This window comes from Bubalus bubalis, chromosome 5 (assembly GCF_019923935.1).
Source record: "Bubalus bubalis isolate 160015118507 breed Murrah chromosome 5, NDDB_SH_1, whole genome shotgun sequence".
Lineage (NCBI taxonomy): Eukaryota > Metazoa > Chordata > Mammalia > Artiodactyla > Bovidae > Bubalus > Bubalus bubalis.
Window position 1 is genome coordinate 19,482,798 of NC_059161.1, and position 25,579 is coordinate 19,508,376.

The following is a 25,579-nucleotide window of genomic DNA, read 5'->3' on the forward strand; positions in this document are numbered from 1 at the left end:
ATTCAAAAAGATACATGCACCCCAATGTTCATTGCAGCACTACTCACAATAGCCAAGACATGGAAGCAAATTAAATGTCTATTGACAGAGGAATGGATAAAGAAGATGTGGTATATATGTACAGTGGAATATTACTGAGACATAAAAAGGAATGAAATAATGCCATTTGCAGCAGTGTGGATGGACCTAGACATTATCATACTGAATGAAGTCACACAGAGACAAAAATCATATATCACTTATATGTAGAATCTAGAAAACTTATGCAAATCAATTTATTTATAAAACAGAACAGACTCAGACTTTGAAAACAAACTTAATGGTTACCAAAGAGGAGAGGAGGAGGGATCAATTAGGAGTTTGGGGATTAACATACACATCCTACTATATATAATAAAACAGATAACCAACAATATGTACAGAGAACTGCTCAATGTTCTATAATAACCTATGGGAAAAGAATCTGAAAAATAGATATATGTATAACAGAATCACTTTGCTATACAGCTGAAACTAACATTGTAAATCAACTACTCCAATGTAAAATAAAAATTGAATTAAAAAGAAATAGCATCGTGAAAAAGTATTCATCGATAATTAGTTTATATAGTTAAAATATTTTTATTTTAAAGAAATAAAAATTTAGCTGAACAGTTGGATTTTCCTGAGTATATGTGGGAATTTTTGCCTTAACAACTTGTAGAGATTTTGTGTGCCTTGAAATCACATTTCTGTATAATATTTGATATGCTTAGGAAACTTTGTGTTATAAGCCTGGAATCTGAACCTTTGAAAATGGGTTACAAAGCTACTAATTCTTACTATAAATCATAGACTTCTTAGATAGATTTTGGGAATGTACTTAAAAAAATTATAATACTGGCCATGATAAATGGCCATTTTTCTGCCACTAATTGGGTAATCAAACTGTCACATTTTAAAGGATTCCCTTTGGTTTAATATCTGCAGATCTAGTCACCCTGTCACTCTGTGGCTGCCGCAGTGCACAAGTTACCGTTCAACCTTCTCCTTTTCTCCAAGATGGAGAGTTTGGTCAGAGGTTACTGTGAGGCTTAAAGAACTGGCTTCTTTTCCTGTAGCTGGTAAACCTATGGAACTTTGGTATATCAGATATTTGCTATAGCTTATATATTTTTATACTTTTGCAATAACTTAGATTCTTTGTTTCTTTTATAGGACAATGAAGGTCAAACAGCTCTACATTATGGTAAGATGTTTTTAAATTATTACTAATTATATTTGACTTTATTTGCTGATCTCAGCTTTGTCCAACACTACATAGCGCTTGGAAAAATGCCAACCACTAGGCGGAGCCTGGTGGGCTGCCGGCTATGGGGTCACACAGAGTCGGACACGACTGAAGTGACTTAGCAGCAGCAGAGCTACAATAACTTTATGTTTAAAAAATAGATTCATAACCTCTAAAGTTGATTATATGTTAAAATTCTTATGGACACATTCATAATGAATTGAGCATTTCTACACAGTCAACAGAAATGAAGGTTCCTCCAATCCCCTTTTGAAACTTCATTATTTCATTCCTGTTATGTGACAACTAAGATTCTAACCATTGTTACTTAGGAGCTAGAATCTCTCCTGTAAGAAATACTTTCTTGATGTGAAGAAAAATAGATTTGATTTTTTAATTTATTTCTTCTATTAACTGATTAGCCTCGTTAAGTAATTTTCACTTAAATAATCTGTAAAATAGAGGATAATCTGTAAAATGGAAGTAATATGGCTCTTAAGGAGCTATTGGTAAGAGGTAAGAGATAATAAAGTACTTTGGAAACTGTGAAGTACTAGAAAAAGTATTGCTACTTTTATTCTATTTGGATATGAACATGGTTGAATAAGGGCTTCCCAGGTGGGTCAGTGGGTAAAGAATCCTCCTGCAATGCAGGAAATGTGGGTTTGATCCCTGGGTCAGGAAGATCCTCTAGAGGAGGGCATGGGAATCCACTCCAGTATTCTTTCCTGGAGAATCTTACGGACAGAGAAGCGTGGTGGGCTGCAGTGCATAGCGTCGCAAAGAGTTGGATGCGACTGAAGCGACTAAGCGTGCGCACACACGCATACACAGTTGAATAAAAGACAGCCATCAATATTTAAACTAGTATATATCAAGAACATCTCCCAGTCAATAAGAAACAATCAAATGGAAAAAAATAGACCCCAAAAAACAGATAGCTCACAAATGAAAAAGAGCCAAATAACCAATAAACAAGATGCTCACCCTCACCAATAACTTCCAAGACCTAGGAATAGTCTGAGATCATACACTACTTGAACTCTTACCAATTAGCCTGATGCAGTTTTATGGCAAAAGACACAAAACTCATGGATCAGAGACAAAAGACTATTGCTCACAGCACAGCAAGCAGCATGAGCTTCATGTTTGTGTCATTTCCCCTTGAGTCCCATAGGAGCTACAAAGAGAAGCCCCAGCAGATCTTAGACACATAGTGTCATGGCTTAGAAATCCTAAGCTTAGGGAACTCCAGCCTTTGATAATAAGCTGCCAGCAGACCTGCCCAACCTTTGCCCTGGAGAACACATGTCTATCATACTGGACAATAAACAAACCTGCCTTCTATTCTAGAAGGAAGCAGTACCTCCATTGACAAAGGTCATTCACTATATTAACATCTTTTGAAAGACAGTCTAGCATAAAAGCTATCTTTACCTCTGGTCACACGGTGTACAGAAACATGAGAATCCCTTGGAGAAATGTCTCCCAACAATAATTAGGGGATGCAGATTAAAACATTCAGATATAACTTCACATAGATTGGCAACATGTAAATATGTGCACCAGGGCTTCCCCGGTGGCTCAGCAGTAAAGAACCCACCTGCAATGCAGGAGCCACCGGAGATGCAGTTTTGATCCATGGGTTGGGAAGATCCCCTGGAGGAGGGCATGGCAACCCACTCCAGTATTCTTGCCTGGAGAATCCCATGGGCAGAGGAGCCTGATGGGCTACAGTCCAAGGGGTCGCAAAGAGTTGGACACAACTGAAGCGATTTAGCATACACACAGCATGCATGCAACATGTGCAAAGAATAGAACTGAGATGTGGAGGAACAAAAACTCTCATATACTGCTATTGGGAATGTCCAACCATTGCATCACTTTGGAGGGGAATTTGGCAAAAATCTAGGTTGAAGGTATTGGGTACACATACCCTACAACCTGGCTATTTCACTTCTAGTATAGTCCCTGGAAATACTCCCCAACATGTGTATAATGAAACATAATTAAGAACATGTACTGCAGCATTACTTGTAATAGCCAAAAACTTGTTTTATTAGCCTTTATATTCTTCTGTTTCTGTACTTAAAATAGTTAAGTTGCATATATATATATATACACACACACACACACATATGCATATGTGTACATTTTGTTACAAATACCTTTGAAAGGTGTGCCCATCACAGTATACAAGAAATCTCAAGGCTCCTTTCTATAAACAGCCCTCTGAAGTAGTTATTGTTTTCTGCAATTTATAAATGAGGAAATCAAAACTCAAAGAAGTTAGTAAACTTACCTAACAGAGCCAGAAATTCAAACCCATTATCTCTAAATTTACCAGGAAAGGAGAGGAAAACAAATGCCTTCCCCTCCCACTTTCCACAGTGCTCACATCTCTCACTCTGCAAACATGTTCATATAAGTCTGTCATATAGCTCCTCTAACATCACCAAACGCTGGCTACTCTGAACTCTGATTTTCAGTCTAGGAAAAAACTTTTCTCAGCTTCCTTCTTACCTGTTTGAACCAGGCATTAAGTCAGGCACTCCAACAGTGATTGTGAGGTCGTCACCAAAAAATTCGGGGCTGCGCCTTATTCCTGACGCCTGGCTTCAAGAAGCAAACTGACTTTTGTTTCAAAATATGTGCCATAAGGTCCAGAGTGTACCGCTCTGCTTAAAAAGAGAACTCTGCCAATGCAACCTCCTTTGAAAAGGAGGGAGTTCCTCACAGTAAAATTCTTTTAAAAGTGTGTTGCATAAGCAGTGTAAGTAGATTCGTGGGACTCCATTGGAACTGTTATGAACATGCTTGAGGTTCATCAGCTTTCAGTGAGCCATTCAAGGGCTGCATTAGGGTCTGGGGACCATGGTGACTGACAAAGTGCAGTCAAAGTGCAGGTGTGAAGGGACCACTCAGCTTCCTAGTGAAGCAAAACAGAACTGCTTAGAAAGCAAGATCTGCTTATCAGGAGCAGAAGGAAGGAAACACTTCATCTAAGAAGAAAAAGATACTGTGTTAATTTTATCAGAGATTGATCATATTGTTAAATGCTCATGTTGTTAATGTTAGTCTCTCAGTCCTGTCCGACTTCTTGCAACCCAGTGGGCTGTAGCCTGCCAGGCTCCTCTGTCCATGGGATTCTCCAGGCAAGAATACTGGAATGGATTGCCATTCCCTTCTCCAGAGGATCTTCCTGACCCAGGGATTGAACCCAGCTCTTCTGCATTGCAGGCAGATTCTTTACCATCTGAGCTACAGGGAAGTCCCGTTAAATGCTCTGTTAATCCTCAGCTGGAAACAAAACTGTCCTTGGAACAATATCCTAGTCCTTCTAAACTCCTCATATGTGGAAAATATGTTTTAGTTTCTCTCTTCTTAAACAAGTTTCATTGGATCAAAAAGGTTAAGTGAGAGATTGAATCAGATGCAGGGAGCTCAAATCCAATGCTCTGTGACTACCTAGAGGGGTGGGATGGGGTGGGAGGGAGGTTCAGGAGGGAGGGGACATACATGTACCTATAGCTGATTCATGTTGAAATAGGGCAGAAACCAACACAATATTGTAAAACAGTTGTCCTCTAATTTAAAATAATTAGCAAAAATCTAAAAAAAAAAAAAGTATTATTTATACATACACAAGTTTAGGAAATGTGTGGCATGTCTAAAAAGAAAGCAAATTATTAGTTCTTATTTCCATCCCCTCAATCCTCTTTTCATTCAGTAGACATTTTTTAGTACCTGCTCTGTGGCACGTGTTGTGTTTTCATTTCTCCATCCAGAAACTGTAGAAACAGTTACACCAGACTAAATGTGCCCTTGAGAATGTAGATGAGTCATTCTGTCATCTGTAGTTAACCATTTGGGGTAAATGCCTTTACCAACATGGGAATGTGTCCATTTAATTTGATATATGTAAACTTCATTTCTGAATAGTAACAGGGTTGACATTATTCGAAGGTCTTTCTGACTGGCTTCAAAATAAGCTATATTTTCTTTTTGTTCTGATACGAAAAAATTCTCTAAGATATATTGTTAAGGGAAAGGTGTAAAGGGAAGAATAGTATATATACTGTGCTGCCATGAATATATCTGTATATATTTGCTAGTAAATGAAAGATACACAAAAGTGAATGTTGATTGCCTAAGGGAGGAAGTGTGGAGCTCGAATACAAGCACAGAATGAAAGTTTTTTCCTATAAACCCTTTAATGACTTCTGTATTTGGAACCATATTCCCTATTTGAAAATTAAATTTAAATGATTTAAAATCTAAATATTATATAGGCTCTATTAGTATTGTAAATACCACTTAACTTCTTAATTGTAATTGATTCATTCACATATTGGAGAAGGCAACGGCAATACACTCCAGTACTCTTGCCTGGAAAATCCCATGGACGGAGGAGCCTGGTGGGCTGCAGTCCATGGGGTCGCTAAGAGTCGGACACGACTGAGCGACTTCACTTTCACTTTTCACTTTCATGCATTGGAGAAGGAAATGGCAACCCACTCCAGTGTTCTTGCCTGGAGAATCCCAGGGACGGGGGAGCCTGGCGGGCTGCCATCTATGGGGTCGCACAGAGTCGGACACGACTAAAGTGACTTAGCAGCAGCGGCATTCAGATATTTAATGAACATCAACTATTTGCTGGATAAATATACCAAACATGTTTTTTAAGCTAACAGATGTTCTCGGACATTGGGTGTCCTTCACCTCCCACCCTAAATAAATAAGGACCTGGTAACCATAGTGCTGGTGTGTGAGTCGTTGAATGTATCTAATCTGGGAAAACTGTGGGCTTGGATTTCAGTGCCAGCAAACCCTGGAAATGATGCTTCATGAAGAATGGAAGTTGGAACTGAGACCCTGCACATAAACCAAGACCCTCTAAGGACTGCATCCCCAGTAGGGGAAAAAAAAAATAGCTTAGAAAAAATTGACCTAGTAGTGTAAGGAAGGACAAGGTTATCTGCCCCAGACCAGAATGTGGGTGGAAAAAAAAAAAAAGCTCCATCTCAAGCAAGTTTGGGGTTTAAATTTATATTGTTTCAGAAATTCTCATGTTGAGAAATTAACATAGTAAGTACACTCAGCTGGTTACCCCTAAAGGGCCTGGCAGAAGCAAATGCTAAACTTCTGTCCCTTAACTAATAGAGCACAAAATTCCTACAGAAAGAAGTTCTGCTGAAAATGAGCTCACCTTTCAAACTTACAGAATACACTTGAGTGAATGTCAGCAGACACAGTAAACCACAGGATTAGACTTTAAGGAGTTTAAGTAAAACTACTGGATAGAAATTATCAGGAAAAAAATTTGTGTAAAATCAAGGATTCAAAAACACAAGAACAAGACACTCCAAAAAAGAACAAGGGAATTTCAAAGAGAATGAAATAGAATTTCAATAAATGAAAAGCTACAGAAAAATACGATATGAATAGGTTAAAGTGCAGAACTTGCACAAATTAAAAAAAACAACCATGGTGAACTGAAAGGCAGTTCTAAAAGGCACTGCAGAAAGATACGAAATGGAATTGCAAAAGAAACACTGAGTGTAAGATGATGAATCTCATAAACATGCTGAGTTCAGGATGCTAGACACAAAAGAAGTATGTACTGCATGCTTCCATTTATATGAAGATCAAAAACAGGAAGAACTCATCTCCAGCATTAGCACACAGGATGTTGGTCACCTTGGGGAACTGGGTAGGTAGCATCTAAAAGGGCTGAACAGGGTGAGAGTGCTTCTGAGATTCTAATAATGATCTGACTCTTGATCTGTGTGCCAGTTACATGGATAAATTCATCTTAAGAAAGTTTTTTATTTTGGTACTCTTTTGTATGTATTTTATACTCAAATAAAGTTTACACACACACACACACAAATTCAAACCTTGATAGATAAGATGGTGGTGTTACTGTTTTCATACATATAATCTTTTAATGTTTCCAACAGATGCCTTAGCTAGGCCCTGTTTTCCTATTTTTACAGATAAAAAACTGAAGTCCGGAGAGGTGAAGTGACCTTGACAGGGTAACGTGTTGTAGGTGGCAGAGCCAAAATACTTGTCCAGGTCTTCTAACTCTACTTCCAGTCTTTTCATAACTCCATAAATAATTACAGTCCTAGTATCCTTTTAAAGCACACATAATTTTTTGGAAGATAATCTTTTATAGAAATAAATGAAAATCTTTTATCCTTGGTCACCCTGATCAGTGGGTCAGGCTATTTTTCAAGACTGTACTTGTGAGTAAACACACACATATATGTTCATTTATGTGCCTTGATATTCCTATTTCTGTTCATTAAGAGTCACTAGATACTCATAAAAATTATTTATCCTTGAATTAGGAATCCTGCCCAAGATTAATCTAGTAAAATGATCTCTTTCTCTCATGTTATTGTAGAAATAACAAGACTAATACCGTATATGTTATAATCAAAATAATTAAACACTCAAATAGTATTAGAGGTTTTGGCATTACAAATATATAAAACTAAAATATTCTGACAACTCAGAAATATTTCATGAATTAATACTTTAAAGGTGCAATTTTTAATTTAGATTTTCTTACTAGGTCACTAGACTTTTGCCCAATTTTAAGACTGTCAAAACAGAGTTTTGCTCGTAATAATAATGTTGATACTTTACAATTTATTAAGCACCTACTATATGCCAGGGACTCTGCTGGGCATATTTTATCCATTTAATCACTTAATATTATTGAATTTTTTATTTAATAGACATTCAATAGCTATTTGTTGATTTGATTTTATTTTAGGACCCTTAACCTGTTCTTAGAACTTTCATGACACTCTAAGTATGGTTAAATCCAGTGATTGCACACAGTGTTGGGGATGTCTTGGGGGCTTAGCTATTATTTTTTATGAATTACAGTTTGGCTTGACAGCTGTCCTTGTGTTGACAGCTCTTCTGATTATAGCAGTTGTCAAACTCCATCCTTAAGCAGGTTGTAAATCCTGCCTTCTTCCGATTAAAACTGGGTCAGAGCCAATGGCAGGTTAACTAGAGGCCAGTGTTCTACTACTGTATGTCCCTACTGGTTTGTTCAAAATGCATTTTGCATAGTGGCATACTAAACCTTCATTTGCCTCTGTTTTATTTTGGTGTTTTTGAACTTTCAGGTATCTGTCCTCCTGTTATTTTGTGATTAAACATGGTCTTTGCTGAAGAGTGTATTAGTGTAAGTGTGGTCTTCCTTGTAAATGGCCTGTTAGTCCTCTCCTCCTCCCCCTCCACTGGGAATACTAACATCATTGCATCTGTGTCTCCCAGGGGAAATCAAGGCTTTTCCTTGCACGTGCAGTCATGTGATTTCAGAGTGGGCAGGCTTTGTATCCTCATGAGCCCTCGATCTTCCACGTAAAGCACCATCTGTTCTGTTCCTTGCACGCTGTTTCAGGGCAGTGGGAGGAGGCATTAGAGTGAAAATAAATAAAATAAAAAAAGAAAGAAATTCATCATCAAAACCCTGAGGATTAATGGAGTCAGAAGGCTCACTGCTCTGAATGAAAATTCATCTTCACCTGTGCCAGTGTCAGGGCTGCCTCCATGGCACTTGACAAATAGAGGTTCCCAGGGTACCATAAATCCAGCAACTATTCTAATCCCTATAGACCAGCTCAAGCCTCTCCGAGATGAGCTTACGAATGTTTTTGTATTTTGCAGCACATTGTAGGCACTAGTAGCCCCTCATTAATTTGGTAAAACGTTTGCACCCCTTCCTTCTCATCTCGCTCTCATCTTCTTTGTCTTTGTCCATTTTGAGAGCGTGAGCAGCTCACATGTTTCTGAAAGACGACTCCGCCTTGTGAATTGTGCTTCACTGAAGATGCCAAAGGCAGAGAAGTCAATTAACTAATGAATTTTGAGCAAATACTAATCCCCAATACTGTGTTAGGTGAAGGGGAGAATATAGAAAAGTATATAATCAAGTAGCTCACCATCTAATTGGGAGCACAGAGCATATAATTTCAAAAACTGTTGGGTACCTCTACATGCAGGGGGTTGTGTGCTAAATGTAAACATTATTGATGCCTATCAACAGTGACTCTCCAAGAGGTATTACAAGTGCCTTCCTCACTCCAGGGTAAGATTCACTTGTGTGTTTTCTTCTTGTCCTTTAAATCAATCTTTCTCCTTTTGTCCTTTATTTTTTTCTTCCTACTGCAACTTTGTACCAATCTTTGCATAAACCCCAGGAATTTGTTAATAAAACTCCTTTCCTGTGGATAACATATCCCTTACTCTGAAGTTACTGTTTTGTAACCCTTAAATTCCAATTTTAAATCTCACTTCATAGTTACAGTTGAGCTAAAATTTCATTTATATATGTTGGGTTAGAGGATTGTTATACAGACCAGTTAAGCCTTTTCTCAGCTAGTTAGCTGTAGTTCTCTGTATGTAAACCAGTTTTGAGCTCCGTTTCTGGGTTGGTACTCATAACTTGTGTCATACTGCTGGAAAAGTCACATCATCACACAGGTTGTATGAAATTAATGCCCCTTTGCCTGACAGAGCCCGCTTAGCGTCTTCAGCCATAGTCCACATCTGCTGAGCCTTGATCTTTATGCTTAGTCTCAAGTGTTGTGTTAGATTTGAGCTCAAGTGTGATCTGACAGACCGTGGTATTACCGATTTATACACTAGGAAATTTATTCCTCTGATACTGCTATAAAAGTTCCAATTTTAAAACCTAACCAAGTATTTCTCGCAATGAGTTGAGAGTGATAGCTGCAGCAAAAAGGTTAAATGATTATTCCTTAAAATATAAATGTCATGTAACTAGTTCTGTGCAGGATAAATATCCTCTTTCACAGGTCCCTGATATTAGGCAATGTGTCTTTAACTTTGTTTTATTTTCTAAGAGACTGTCTTCCATTGGAATCTAACTTGGTGTATATAGTGTTCGATGGTAAAACCTTTCAAAAATGTAAAATTTGAAAATGTTCACTTGGGGAGATAATTTTAAACTTTCAAAGGAATATTATAATCCTTAACACTTTATTGATAAAGATATTCTGTCTCTGCCTTCCTCCCTGTCTGAGGCATATCCCCAAAGATGATCTCAACCCATTAACACCTGTCTCAGGATTAGAATAGGCAAATTGGCCTTTCTGTACCTTTTTCTCCTGAACTTCCCAGGTTTCACAGTGGTAAAAAATCCTCCTGCCAATGGTTGAGTTGCTGGGTCAGGAAATGGCATCCTGCTCTAGTATCCTTGCTTGGAAAATTCCATGAACAGAAGAGCCTGGCAGGCTACAATCCATAGGGTTGCAAAGTTGGACATGACGTAGTACACACACACCTTTTTCTCCTACTCTTTATTCATTTATTCAAATATTAATTTAACATTTGTAATTCTAGTAGTCATCTAAGAATTCCCACTAAAGGCAGATAGGGTTCCCAAGTGGTCTGACTTTAGCTTAGAAAAATTTCTATCTTCCATTTCTGTTCCCTTGGAACCACCCCTGAGTCTATGCTATTATGGATTACAGTTTGGTACCTAAGTTTTCAGGATGGATAATACAAAGAATCACCAAAGCTCTCCCAGACTTATCACAGCCTTGTTTCAGCTGTTGGCTCTGTGCCCACTTCACAGTTTATGACCAAGGAGCCCTGGCACCCACCAGGGGAGAGAAGACAATCAAGGGAACCATGCAAACTTCTTTATCTTTATCTGAGTACCAACAAAGTGCTAAAGAAGAAATGTTCCTAGTAAATAATTTAAAACTAAACTCCCAGAAAGTTCTGCTTCCACTTAAGATAGAGAAAATAGCAACAGAATATTGTTTCTACACTAACAAAAAGAAAATGCTAAATAATCTGCAAAGTTGTACTTTTTAAAAAAGCCATCAGATAGCAGAAGTTGCATGTCAGCAAAGTAAGGCAGATTCCAAAGAATGACAAGCCCCTGTAAGACACACCAACTGTTTTGCTTTTGATAGAACAACTGAGGAAGAGGCAGCCACCATAAATGCAGATAAGAAGAAAACAGCTAAAATTAACAAATTCTAAAAGTGAGCTGGTATGACATTTTAGCATCAGACCCAAGAACATGTTTCACTCATGTACTCTTTCATTAACTGGGTGCTGTTAGACAAATTGAGAACAGAGAGCTCCTTCCTCAGTGGTACACAGAAATGAAAGCCTGCCACTTCCCTAGACCCTTATTTCATACAAAGAAAAGTCCTTAAGCCACTGGGGGACGAGCAGAAAGCTTTTCTGTTCTCTCCTCCTCTCCTGGGCCTAGGGACACATCCACTGCCTTTGGAGGAGGAGTGAAAGTAAAACCCATCTGCCCCTGGGGAAGGACAGGGAGCCCCTGAGCGCAGGACCCTGCGCCGACACAAAGCAGAGGTCTCTTGTCCCTTGAGGGCAGGACAGGAAGTTCCCACTCAGGACATATTTCCTCTCACACAAGGCAGGGTTTGGCTGACATCTGGGGGAGCTGGGAGGATGCAGGAATGTTGAGAAATTTCCACCTCAGAGTAACCCAAAAGCATGAAGAGCTCTATCCCACTCTCACTATGAGCCTCACTCTGAGAAATAAGCAGTAGCAGTCTTATTGATAGGGAAGGAGAAAGAATACAGATGGTAGATATGCAGCTGACTAGATATTTCAGACTACCGAAAGCTGAGGGTGAAGTGAGAATACTGAAAATACCTTCTGGCACCCAACTCTTACAACTAAGCATAAGGTGGCAGCAGCCCACAGCTGGAGGAATTTAAAGCCTTTGATGCACTAAAGTTGTCCACAGCAACAACAAAATCAAACCCAGTTCAATGGCTGACTAGACTGACTCAACACCCATACTAATGGCATGACAAAAGAAAAAGTATGCCCATTTCTGGTTGTAAATAGTATTGTTTACTTCAGCCTCCACTGTCCTCCTGCATACAATTTCTGCATTTAAAAATTGTGAAGCATAAAAAAAGCAAGAAAAAACCCATTGTCATGCAATAAATGAGTAATTGATAGAACAAGTAGATAAAAATTCAGCCAAGGATATGAAAGACCTGAACCATAGTATCAACCAACTTGACCTAATTGACATCTATAGAATGTTAACACTTAACATACATTTTTTCAATATAAATATAGAATATTTACTAAGATAGACTATACTCTAGGCCATAAAACAAACTTTTAAAAAATATAAAAGAAATCATACAAAGTTTGCTCTGTGGCCACCATGGAATTAAATTAGAAATCAACAGACACATATCTGGAAAATCCCTAATTGTGAGAAACTTAAACACACTTGTAAATAATTCATAGGTCAAAAAGGAAATTCCAAGAGAATTAAGAAAATATTAACTGAATGAAATAAATAATTCATAGGTCAAAGAGGAAATTCCAAGAGAATTAAGAAAATATTTTTAACTGAATGAAATAAAAACACCCTATCAAAAGTTGTGAGATGCAGCTAAAGCAGTGCTTAGAGGAAAATTGAATGCTTTTATTAAAAAAAAAAAAAGAAAGGTTTCAAATGAGTGATCTAAGATTCCACCTTAAAAATTTGTTTTGAAAAAAGCAAATTAAGCTCAAAGTACATATAGTAATAAAATAAAGATCAAAGCATTAATCACTGAAATAGAAAAATCAATGAAACCATTGAAAACCTCTGAAAAGGTCAATAATACTGATTGACCTCTAGCCAGACCAGTTTAGAAAAGGAAAAACAAATTACCAACTTCAGAAATGAAAGGGAGTCATCAACACAGATCCTGCAGATATTATGAAGCAAATAAGGGAACATTATTCACAATTTTTACCAATAAATTAGATAACTTAGAGTAAATGGACAAATTTCCAAAAGACACAAACAAAATTCTCTCAAAAAGAAACTGAGAACCTAGATAGCCCTATATCTATTGAAGAGATTGAATCTGCCACTGAAAACTTTCCCACAACAAAATCCCCAGGCCCTGATTGCTTCACTGGGAATTCTACTCAATATTTAAGGAAGAAATAATACCAATTCTACACACAAACTCTTCCAGAAAATGGGGAGGGAACCCTGCCCAACGATTTCTATAAGGCCAACAATGCCCTAATACCGAAACCAGAAAAAGACCCTACAGGAAAAGAAAACTATATGCTAATATGTCTCATGAATATGATGCAAAAATCTTTTATTAAAGTGTTAGAAAATTGAACATAGCAATGTACAGAAAGGATAAGTTAAAACCAAATGTGTTTATCCCAGGAATATAAGGTTGGTTCAGAAGTTGAAAATCATTGTATTTCACCCTATCAGACAAATCAAAACCAAAACTAAAACATGGTCATCTCAATATGTGTAGAAGTCACTGAAAAACTGAACCTCCTTCATGATTTGGGGAGGAAAAAAATGGAGCAAAATAGGAATAGAAGGGAACTTCTTCAACCTGAAGAAATCATTAGCTGATATCATCCTTAATGGTAAAATGCTGAATGCTTTCCTTCTGAGTGGGAACAAAGCAAAGATGTCCACTCTCTCCACTTTGATTCAAAATTATACTGAAGTTTTAGCCAGTGCCTTAAGGCAAAGGAAGGGTTCCAACACCCTTTACTGCTCTCCTAGAGAGAATTACTCCATGATCTTTATATCGAATATTTTTGTTGGTCTGTTTCTGGGCCCTCTATTCTGTTCCACTGACCTATTTTTCTATTTTTTGCCAATACCACACTGCGTTAATTATTATAGCTTTATCATAAGTCTTAAAGTGAGATGGTGTCTGTTCTCCAGCTTTCTTCTTCTACTTCAGTACTGTGTTGGCTCCTCTGGGCCTCTTGCCTCTCCATATAAACTGTACAGTTTGTTCATATCCACAGCCTGGGATTTTGGTTGGGAAGAACTGAAATCTTGATATTGAATCTTCCTATACATGAACATAGAATATCTCTCCAATTATTTATTTTGTTAATTTTAAGATTTATAGTTTTCCTCATATAGATCTTGTACATATCACGTTAGAATTATAATCGAGTATTGCATTTTGGGGATACTAATGTAAATGGTATTATGTTTTTAATTTCAAATTCCACTTGTCCATTGCTGGTATATAGAAAAGCAATTGACTTTTGTACATTAGTGTTATATCCTGCAATGTTGTTATAATTGCTTATTTGTCCCAGGAGGGTTTTTTTTTTTTTTTTTTTTTTTGGTCAGTTCTTTTGGATTTTCTATGATCATGTCATCTACAAACAAAGATATTTTTATTTCTTTCTCCCTAATCTGTATATCTTTTATTTCCTTTTCATGTCTTATTGCATTACCTAGAACTTTCCAGTACAGTGTTCAAAAGGAGTGGTGAGAGGGAATATCCTTGCCTTATACCCAGTCTTAGTGTGAAAGCTTTTAGTTTCTCAACAGTAAGTATGATTTTAGCTATAGGTTTTTTGCAGATGTTCTTTATTTAGTTGAGGAAGTTCCTGAGGAGTGATGTCAGCAACATGGTGGAGTGAAAAGCTACCTTTCTCTCTCCCTTTCAATCTATAACCAGTAAAACATTCATAATTCAACAAAGGTGCCCCTGCTCAACACACCAGGATGCCAGAGAATTCCAAATATCTGTACATCTAAAGGTCAGTGAAGTGGAATATAGGAGGCAGAACCGAGGACATAGCAGAGGTGGTACCTGCAGTCCTGGCCTTCCCACCACGGCAGCTGAGCTCGCAGCCCCAGAGAATCCGGTGGCAGCAGGGGAAGCAGTGCACATGGCTCCAGCGCATGTGTAGCTGCAGGCCACTGGGCAACAGCAGGAGTCGGGCCTAGGACCCCCATCCCTCCAGCTGTTGATGCGCCCACAACTCTAGCCAACTGCCCCTCAACTGCAGTGGCAGAGCCCACTAACCTTATGATATTGGACACAGAGAGGTGCCCTCACAACCCCTGCATCCCACTTTCCCTAACTCTCCCCCTCCAGTGGCTAAGCCTGTGGCTCAAGGAATCCCAGACACAAGGGAAGAGCCCACCATCCTGGTGCACCAGGTGGTGATCCCAGAACAGTGGTAGAAGCGAGGCACCAGTGATCCCAGAGACACAAGAACTAATAACACGGGCAGGCGTCCACAGCTAAGAGGTAGCAGAAGGTAGAAAGTGCTAACTCAGATTTAACAAGAGGCAGCTCAGGTGAAAGAAACCAAAAACTTACTCTATAGTGCCACCAACTGGAAAACAGAAAGCCTCTAACTTCTAACCTGTTGATATAAATACTTCAGATTTGCTGGCAGAGGAACCAACTCATCCAGTACCATGAAGAACTGGAGTAATACTGTACCACAGGAAGAAAGTGACAATTCCCCAGAAACCAAGATTAAAGTCATGGAATACTGCAGTCTAACTGGTTCAGCTCAGTTTTTTCGCTCAGTCGTGTCTGACTCTTGTGACCCCATGAACCGCAGCACGCCAGGCCTCCCTATCCATCACTAACTCCTGGAGTCCACCCAAACCCATGTCTATTGAGTCGGTGATATCATCCAACCATCTTATCCTCTGTCATCCCCTTCTCCTCCTGCCCCCAATCCCTCCCAGCATCAGGGTCTTTTCCAATGAGTCAACTCTTTGCATGAGGTGGCCAAAGTATTGGAGTTTCAGCTTCAACATCAGTCCTTCCAATGAACACCCAGGACTGATCTCCTTTAGGATGGACTGGTTGGATCTCCTTGCAGGCCAAGGGACTCTCAAGAGTCTTCTCCAACACCACAGTTCAAAAGCATCAATTCTTCGGCACTCAGCTTTCTTCACAGTCCAACTCTCACATCCATACATGACCACTGGAAAAACCATAGCCTTGACTAGACGGACCTTTGTTGGCAAAGTAATGTCTCTGCTTTTTAATCTTCTGTCTAGGTTGGTCATAATGTTCCTTCCAAGGAGTAAGCATCTTTTAATTTCATGGCTGCAATCACCATCTGCAGTGATTTTGGAGCCCAGAAAAATAAAGTCAGCCACTGTTTCCCTATCTATTTGCCATGAAGTGATGGGACCAGATGCCATGATCTTCGTTTTCTGAATGTTGAGCTGTAAGCCAACTTTTTCACTCTCCTCTTTCACTTTCATCAAGAGGCTCTTTAGTTCCTCTTCACTTTCTGCCATAAGGGTGGTATCATCTGCATATCTGAGGTTATTGATATTTCTGCCGGCAATCTTGATTTCAGCTTGTGCTTCTTTGAGCCCAGAGTTTCTCATGATGTACTCTGCATATAAGTTAAATAAGCAGGGTGACAATATATAGCCTTGACGTATCCCTTTTCCTATTTGGAACCAGTCTGTTGTTCCATGTCCAGTTCTAACTGTTGCTTCCTGACCTGCATACAGGCTTCTCAAGAGGCAGGTCAGGTGGCCTGGTATTCCCATCTTTCAGAATTTTCCACAGTTTATTGTGATCCACACAGTCAAAGGCTTTGGCATAGTCAATAAAGCAGAAATAGATGTTTTTATGGAACTCTTTTGCTTTTTCCATGATCCAGCAGTAGAAAATTCAAAATAGTGGTCATGAAGAAACTCAGCAAACAAAAAAATTCAGAAAAGTCAGTTCAGTGAGCTCAGAAATAAAATGAGTGAACAGAAGGAATAGTTTGTCATGGAGATTTAAACTCTAAAAAAAAAACCAAACAAGTTTTGGAGCTGAAGAATACAATGAGATAAAGAATGTATTAGAAAGCATTGAAACACAGCAGATCACATAGAATAATTAGAGTGCTCAAAAATAGAAATCTAAAAATGTTATAAGTAGAAAAGAGAAATAGCATTAAAAAATGGGGAAATTCTGCAAGAGCCATCTCACTCTTTTAGGAGGAGCACCATTAGGATAATAGGTATCCCAGAAGTAAGTAGAGGGAAAAGGGAGAAAAAGTTTAAAGAAATAGTCAGGAACTTCTCAAGTTGAAGAAGTTCCCCTTTATTTCCAGTTAACTGAGGTGTTTTTTTTTTTTTTTAGATCACAAATAAGTGTTGGACTTTGACAAGTTATTTTTCTGCATCTATTGATATGATCATGTGATTTTTATTTTTTGCCTATTGATATGATGGGTTACATTAACTGATTTTCAAGTGTTGAACTAGCCTTGCCCACCTGCAATTAATCCCACTTGGTCATGGTGTATAATTCTTTTTATACATTGTTCAGTTCAATCTGTTAATATATTGTTGAGGATTTTGCATTTATGTTCATGAGAGATACCAGTCTGTAGTTTCTGCTTCCCCCTTCTTAGAACAAAACCTAGACAAAGACATTATTAGAATAATAGTGGCCTCATAGAATGGTTTAGGAAGTATTCTCTCTGCTGCTACCTTCTAAAACAGATTGTAGAGAACTGGTATAATTTTTTCCTTGAATGTTTAGTAGAATTCACCAGTGAACCCATATGAGCCTTGTACTTTCTAGTATAAAGGGTTATTAATCATTTATTAAATTTATTTAATAGGTAACAGACCTATTCAGATTGTATACTTTTTCTTTAGTAAATTTTGGCAAATTGTCTCTTTCAAGGAATTTGTCTAAGATGATCATATTTGTAGGCATTGAATTGTTTGTTGTATTCCTTTATTATCCTTTTTATATCTATTGGACCTGTAGTGATGCTCCCTCTTTCATTTCTGATATTGATAATTTGTGTTCTCTTTTTTTTTCTTATTTAACTTGACTAGAGGCACAATGCCAGAGAATGTTCAAACTACCATACAGTTGCACTTATTTCACATGCTAGCAAGGTAATGCTCAATCCTTCAAGCTAGGCTTTAACAGTATATGAACCAAGAACTTTGAGATATACAAGCTAGATTTAGAAAAGGTAGAGGAACCAGAGATCAAATAGCCAACATCCACTGGATCATAGAAAAAGCAAGCAAAAAAAAAAAAAATCTGCTTCATTGACTACGCTAAAGCCTTTGACTATGTAGATCACAACAAGCTATGGAAAATTCTTAAAGAGATGGGAATACCAGACCACCTGAGAAACCTGAATGCAAGACAAGAAGCAACAGTTAGAACCTTACGTGGAATAATAGACTAGTTCAAAATTGAGAAAGGAGTATCTCAAGGCCGTATATTGTCATCCTGCTTATTTAACACATATGCAGAGTACATCATGCAAATTCTGGGCTGGATGAATCACAAACTGGATTCAAGATTGCCAGGAAAAATATCAATAATCTCAGGTATGCAGATGACACCACCCCAATGGCAGAAAGCAAAGAGGAACTAAAGAGCCTTTCGATGAAGGTGAAAGAGGAAAGTGAAAAAGTTGGCTTAAAACTCAACATTCAAAAAACTAAGATCATGGCATCCGGTTCCATCACTTCATGGCAAAAAGTTGGGGAAAAAGTGGAAACAGTGACAGATTTTATTTTCTCAGGCTCCAAAATCACTGTGGATAGTGATTACAGCCATGAAAGTAAAAGACACTTGCTCCTTGGAAGAAAGCTATGACAAACCTAAATGTCATATTAAAAAGTAGAGACATCACTTTGCCAACAAAGGTCCGAATAGGCAAAGCTCTGGTTTTTCCAATAGTAATGTATGGATGTGAAAGTTGGATCACAAAGAAGGCTGAGTGCCGAAGAATCGACGCTTTCCCGTTGTGGTGCTGGAGAAGACTCAAGAGTCCCTTGAACAACAAGGAGATCAAACCAGTCAGTCCTAAAGGAAATCAACCCTGAATATTCACTGGAAGGACTGATCCTGAAGCACCAATACTTTGGCTACCTGATGCAAAGAGCCAACTCACTGGAAATGACCCTGATGCTGGGAAAGATTAAGGGCAAGAGAAGAAGCAGGCAGCAGGGGATGAGATGGTTAGATAGCATCACTGAGTCAATAGAGAAAAGTTTGAGCAAACTCTGGGAGATAATGAAGGACAGGGAAGCCCAGCATGCTGTAGTCCATGGGGCTGCAAAAAGTCAGACACAACTTAGTGACTGAACAATAACAAGAGGCATATTGCTTTTATTGGCATTTTTCAAAGAACTATTATTTGATTGTATTGATTTTCTCTATTGATTTGTTTTCAATTTCACTAACTTCTGGTATAATTCTTTTTTTTCTTTCTTATGCTTACTTTGGATTTAATTTCCTCTTGATTTTTGCAGTTTGCTAAGGTGGGAATTTAGATTACTGATTTTATATCTTTCTTCTTGTCTAATACCTGCATTCAATGCTGTCAATTTCCCTCTAAGCACTGCTTTTGATGTATCCTTCATACTTTGATAAGTTGTGTTTTCATTTTCATTAGTTCGAAATATTTTTAATTTCTTTTTTTTTTAATTTTATTTTTAAACTTTACAATATTGTATTAGTTTTGCCAAATATTGAAATGAATCCGCCACAGACCAGAATGAAGAAAAAAGAAATGAAGACAGTTTGAGAGACCTTTGGGACATCACATATAGTAACAGTCACACTACAGGGGCCCGAGAAGGAGCCTGACAGAATATTTCAAGAGGTAATCACTGAAAACTTCCCTATCATGGGAAGGAAACTCACCCAAGTCCAGGAAGCACAGAGGGTCCCATACAGGATTAACTCAAGAAGAAACAAGACATAAAAGCACACAGTAATCAAACTGACAAAAATTAAAGAGAAAATATTAAACAAGGGAAAAGCAACAAATAACACATAAGGGAACTCCCATAAGGCTAGCAGCAGATTGTAAGCAGAAACTCTGCAGACCAGAAGGGAGTGGGGTAACAAAGTGATGAAAGGCTCAAACCTACAACCAGGAATACTCTTCCCAGCAAGGCTCTCATCTAGATTTGATGGAGAAATCAAAGGCTTTACAGACAAGCAAAAGCTAAGAGAATTCAGCATCACCAGACTAGCTTTGGCACCCCACTCCAGGACTCTTGCCTGGAAAATCCCATGGATGGAGGAGCCTGGAAGGCTGCAGTCCATGGGGTCGCTGAGGGTCGGACAGGACTGAGCGACTTCACTTTCACTTTCATTTTCATGCATTGGAGAAGGAAATGTCAACCCACTCCAGTGTTCTTGCCTGGAGAATCCCAGGGACGGGGGAGCCTGGTGGGCTGCCGTCTATGGGGTCGCACAGAGTCGGACACGACTAAAGTGACTTAGCAGACTAGCTTTGCAACAAATGCTTAAGAAACTTCTTGAGGAGAAAAAGATCACAACTAGAAACAAAATTATGAAGGGGAAAGCTCACTAGTAAAGGCAAACTTAATAAAGGTAGGAAATCATCTACACAAACACAGTCAAAACCAGCAATCCTGAGGAGAGCACAAATGCAGGATGTTGGAAATGCATTTGAAATGGGAGAAAAGCAACTTGAAACAGTCTTTTTTATACACAGACTGCTATATTGAACCTCATGGTAACTGCAATCCACCAGATACACACACACACACAAAATCCAAACAACTCTGAAGTTGGTTATCAAATCACAAGAGAAAAGAGGAAAGGAAGGAAAACAGTCCTTCAGTACACCTAGCTAAGCTCTTCTGCTTTTGAGCACTCATGCTTCCTTCTGCTCAGATCCTGAACAAGGTACTACACTAGCTGCCCAACCCTCCAACCAATCGAGGCAGAATTCAAAGAACCTGGAGCAGCCCTGAGGTCCAGAGGCTCACATGTGGGACACAGTCCTGCCTAATTGGGGAAAGGACACAAAACTGGAAATAATCAGATACCGTGCTTCACATCAGTATTTTGTACTATGAAAACGTTATCTCTGTTTGATTACTTTGTCATAGTACCTGGACAAACATTTGAAAATTACTAGACATATTACAATGAGGATAGTAATCAAAATGCATCTTTGTATTATTCTCTGGATATATTTTTTTCCCAATGGTTAAAGCAGATGTACTATGTACATCTAGGTACACAAATAGGCTGATTTGGTTAACCTAAAGTTCAAATCAAATCATGTATAAGCCAGAATATCCCCATACCTCAATATGTAGAAACTTCTTACATCATTTTCCCTGTCAATATTTCCATATAAGGCATTGATAAGCAGTACATTTTTCCAACATTCCCAGAATGGCTCACTTACCTGCTCTCGGTCCATCCATGCCCCTGGGTGATAGGCCTCCTTTTTGTTTATGTATTTGCCTAATTGTCCACGTTGGGGGAACACTAATCATGAACAGGCTCAGAGCTATGTTAATGAGGAAACGCTTTATCGGCCGTAAGTTTTATCCTTTATGCCCCACTGTCACACAGACATTGTACATATGCTTTCAGCAGTCAACTTAAAGCCAGCAGCGCTGCACATCATGAGCAGTTATACTCGGTGACAACTTCACTGGACAATTTTTTTTTCCACCCTGAACACTGGGGTCAAAAGTATGGTAAGACGCAAAACAATAACTTTCCATTAGAAGTCACTGTTAACCAAAATCAGATCAATATTCCAGGAGAACTTTGTTTTCTTAACAGAAAAAACAAGTTTAGTCTTGCATCAGTTTACTGTTAATAATAACAAAATTCATTTACCCAATGAAATTCAGTCTAATCTTAATCCTGATAGCATACAAAAGTCATTTCTCAAAGTTCCTTTTTCACAAACCTTTTATTATTTTCTGGATCCAAACAGATTTGTCCCTTTTTTTCCCAACAACCAACTACAGGACAAAATCATCATTTTTCCTTAACAATATATCCAGTCTTTATACCTTCTCTTCACCAACAATGTATCTCCTACTTGCCTTCCACACTGAAATGCTTCCCTAATCATTTTTATGTATCACAATTTTTAACCCTTGAAAACCTGAACAAAACCAAGAACAAGTCATTGAAATATTATACCAGCATTTTCTGGTTGGCAAACTTGAGAACATATTTCATAACCTCTAAAGACATACGTTTTTCATAGCACAATTTCCAAGCACTTTTAGTTTCCCTCTTGGTCTTGCAAGAAGGCAAAAGTAAATAAATTTAGGTTTGTTTGACCTTTTTTAAACCAATTAAATAGAGCTCCTTTACAAGTTAATCTCAGCAATATTATCCAAAAACACATCGTGAGACACACAAACATCCAGAGATCTCATTGTTTCATCTTTTTATATTTCACGAATTAGCCTTTGCAGTTAAACTTATCAGTTTATGAATAACAGAACAGTCAAATTTATACAGTCGATTTTAAAAACTGCTTTTTCTTTTTCCTCCTTCTCTCCCTCCCCAATTTGGCTTGAAGTTTTCTGATTAACCCAAGGCTAAAGTCCCAGGCAAAGTGGGTTGTGTTTGTATTTCAAGGGCATGATGAGTTAACTTCAGGTTTTCTCCTAGGCATATTTTTGTTTTCTCAGGATCAGAGTTCTGGGAGTGGGGTTGGGGTGGGAATTCTATCAAGCTAGCTTTCTCTAACTGCATATACACAAAGAACCAGGTTTTGGAATTTCAAAGGAGTTTCATCTTAACCAGTTTTTTCCAGAATCTAAAGAACACTATTGCCATACGTTAGTTTAAAAAAAAAAAACAAAAAACCTTTAGTCATAGTTTCATAGCTTGAATTTTTCTTTATGAATTTAACCTGAATTTCTCATTTTACAAAAGACAAAGATACTAGTCACACAGATGGAATACATATTCACACACCAAAAAACAGATCTGTCACAAACCATCTCTGAAGGTGACTGGTATAGAATCCCAAAAAAACAATTCCCCAACACAAATGGTCCTCAATGGTAGTTGGACATCAGAACCAACTGGCAAAATGCCCAAATGACGCTCAGTGCCCACAAGCAGTCCTCAACAGTAGACAGGTGTCAGAACCACTTGGCAAGATGCCCAAATGGCACTTGGTGCCCACACACAGTTCTCAATATCACGCACATATCAGAACCAAATGGCAAGAATGCCCAAATAGCACTTCATACTCACAAATGGGAAGGTTGCCCAGCACACACCAGTGGACTTATCCCATCTTGGAGCTCGTCACCTCATCCCCAATGCATGTTTCCATTCCACCAATGAAAAGTGTAGGCTGGCAGCTAGTGCCAACAGGGGAGAAACAGGGAGGATCCTCAAAGCAAATGGTTTTGGCAGCTGCTAGGAAAGTCCCCCAAATCCCCTTTTCGGAGCCAGCTAGTCACGAGCAGCAGGCTCACACGTTGTCATGGCCATGGGAAACCCAGGAGAGCCAGGTGTCAAAGCACACGAGCTGCAGCAGTCAGCCCCACGCTGGGTGACAAAAAACTTACTGAAACTGGGGGTCCTGCTGGTCACTCTCAAAAGCCTATAAAGCGACCAGATTGGTAGAAAGGAAAGTTTGCTTGAGTTTGGATGCCAGCAACCTGGAGGGGATGGAGGGAAGACATCTGTCCAAAAGCCGACTCCCCCCGACCCCCCGCCACAATGAAATTAGGGGGCAAGAGCTTCTATAAACAGAGGGAGGGGGCTACAGGCAGAAACAGTACAGTCAGCTCTGACAGTCATCTTGAAATTGGTCATCAGTGGTCTAACCAGAGTCATCTTGATTGTTTTTCAATACAGTTAATCTTCAGTTCCAGGGTTGGTTTGTCTCCATTTCTTTAAAGCCAGTTCCCAGAGTTGTGGAGGCTTCCCAGGTGGTACTAATGGTAAAGAACCAGCCTCCTACCAACACAGGAGACATAAGAGACACAGGTTCAATCCCTGGATCGGGAAGATCCCCTGGAGGAGATGGCAAGCCACTCCAGTACTCTTGCCTGGAGAATCCCTTGGACAGAGGAACCTGGCAGGCTACAGTCCACAGGGCCGCAAACAGTTGGTCAGAACTGAAGGGACTGAGCACGCACACATGTCATGGCTACAATCTGGTCATCATGTACTTAACTTCTTCCACCTGGTGGGGGTTTGAGTATCTATAACGTAACTCACAGGATATGGCTTAGAATATTATTTATAGCCCTTGAGAAGGAACTGAAGGTCCCTGACTATGTTTAATGAATACATTATTATTATTTAGTCTCCTTTGACTGTTTTCTTTTGTTTCCACATGTTCACATTCCTCTGATTAAAGGTATTCTTTGACTAAAGTTTTCCACGGGTAACAGGCAGGCAGAGGACAAGGCGGGGAGGGGCTGCAAGTCTCACAGGGTCCTGCTCTGTTTCAGTGAGAGATATTTGGATGGTCACCTACTGTGGGCCAGAATTACATTAAGCATCTAAACTTTATTGTTGAATTTGAGTAGTACTCATCCACCCTGGACCCTCATCAGATCATGGCCAATAACATGAACAAACATTCCTTTGGTATCTTGACATAGTTGAAAAGGGCTTGGTCAAAAGATACACTAAGAAACAACAAATGTGAGATGTACACAGATTCTGGGTTCCTAGAGAATCATGGATTATAGGTTATAGTTCACAATGTCATCAGGAAACTCACCCAACATAGGTTTGTAAAATTACATCAGTGATGAGATAAGGAAGTTGGAAAAAGTAGTGATTGGTAAGGTTGAATCACAATTAGTCTCAGGTGGGAGCAATTCATCTGATTCTAACAAGCTCCCCTAGTGTGCTAAAAGTCACTGATCCTCAGACTATACTTTGCATGGCAAACTCATAGACCTCCTTGACACCAGTTTAAAAAGGAAAAAATAGAGTTGACTAACTTGGATCTAAGCCATACATGAAGTTGGCATTAGAACCTGCCAGCCAAGGTGCATGATCTTACCAGAAAAGTAATCATTTATAGAGGGAAAAGACCAAGCCAGCCCTGAGGCTCAGAACATGAGGAAGATGGAGCCTGGGGTTGAGGAGTCTCGAAACACGTGTGTGTTGTGTTAGTTGCTCAGTCGTGTCTGGCTCTTTGCGACCCCACAGACTGTAGCCCTCCGGGCTCCTCTATAGAAATGAAAATAGAGGAAGAATGGGCAGCAGTCATAGAAATAGCAACAACGTTGTTCAACCGAATAAATAACCCTTGTTTGAAAAGCAGAGAAGGTAGCCTGGATATTTGAAGTCAGTCCCGGGAACGCCAGATACATCAGTTTCCTCATCTGAGAGAATGGGGGCTCAAGGCAGCCTGGGTTGGATTTCTCAGGACCCTTTCAGCTTCAAGGCTGAGACAGTGCAAGCCAAAGGCCATCACAGAGCAAGGAAAGAGAGAGTGAGAAAAAGGGAGGGAAAGAGAGATTCCACGGGCAGCAATAGTCAGGGAAGTCTTCCTGAAAGAGGGAGGCTTGAGTTGAACTCTGAAAGCTGAGCAAAACCCAGCCCAGGGCTAACCTGAATAGGAATGTGTGGTTCTGGAAGGGTAGGAAAGCACAGTGCAAAGGACACTAGATTCAGGCACAGAAAAAGGCAAACTTGGCAATGGTACCCCACTCCAGTACTCTTGCCTGG

The 25,579-nt window shown here is 39.1% G+C and overlaps 1 long non-coding RNA gene across 1 annotated transcript in view; it reads left to right on the forward strand.

Annotated features, from left to right (window-relative positions):
* Window positions 1–311: 311 nt before the first annotated feature.
* The window catches only part of LOC123465785, a 30,196-nt gene continuing 4,928 nt past the window's right edge, over window positions 312–25,579 (forward strand). The window contains exon 1 of the long non-coding RNA XR_006641077.1: window positions 312–1,228. This is a non-coding gene — a long non-coding RNA (uncharacterized LOC123465785). The remainder of the gene's footprint in view (window positions 1,229–25,579) is intronic.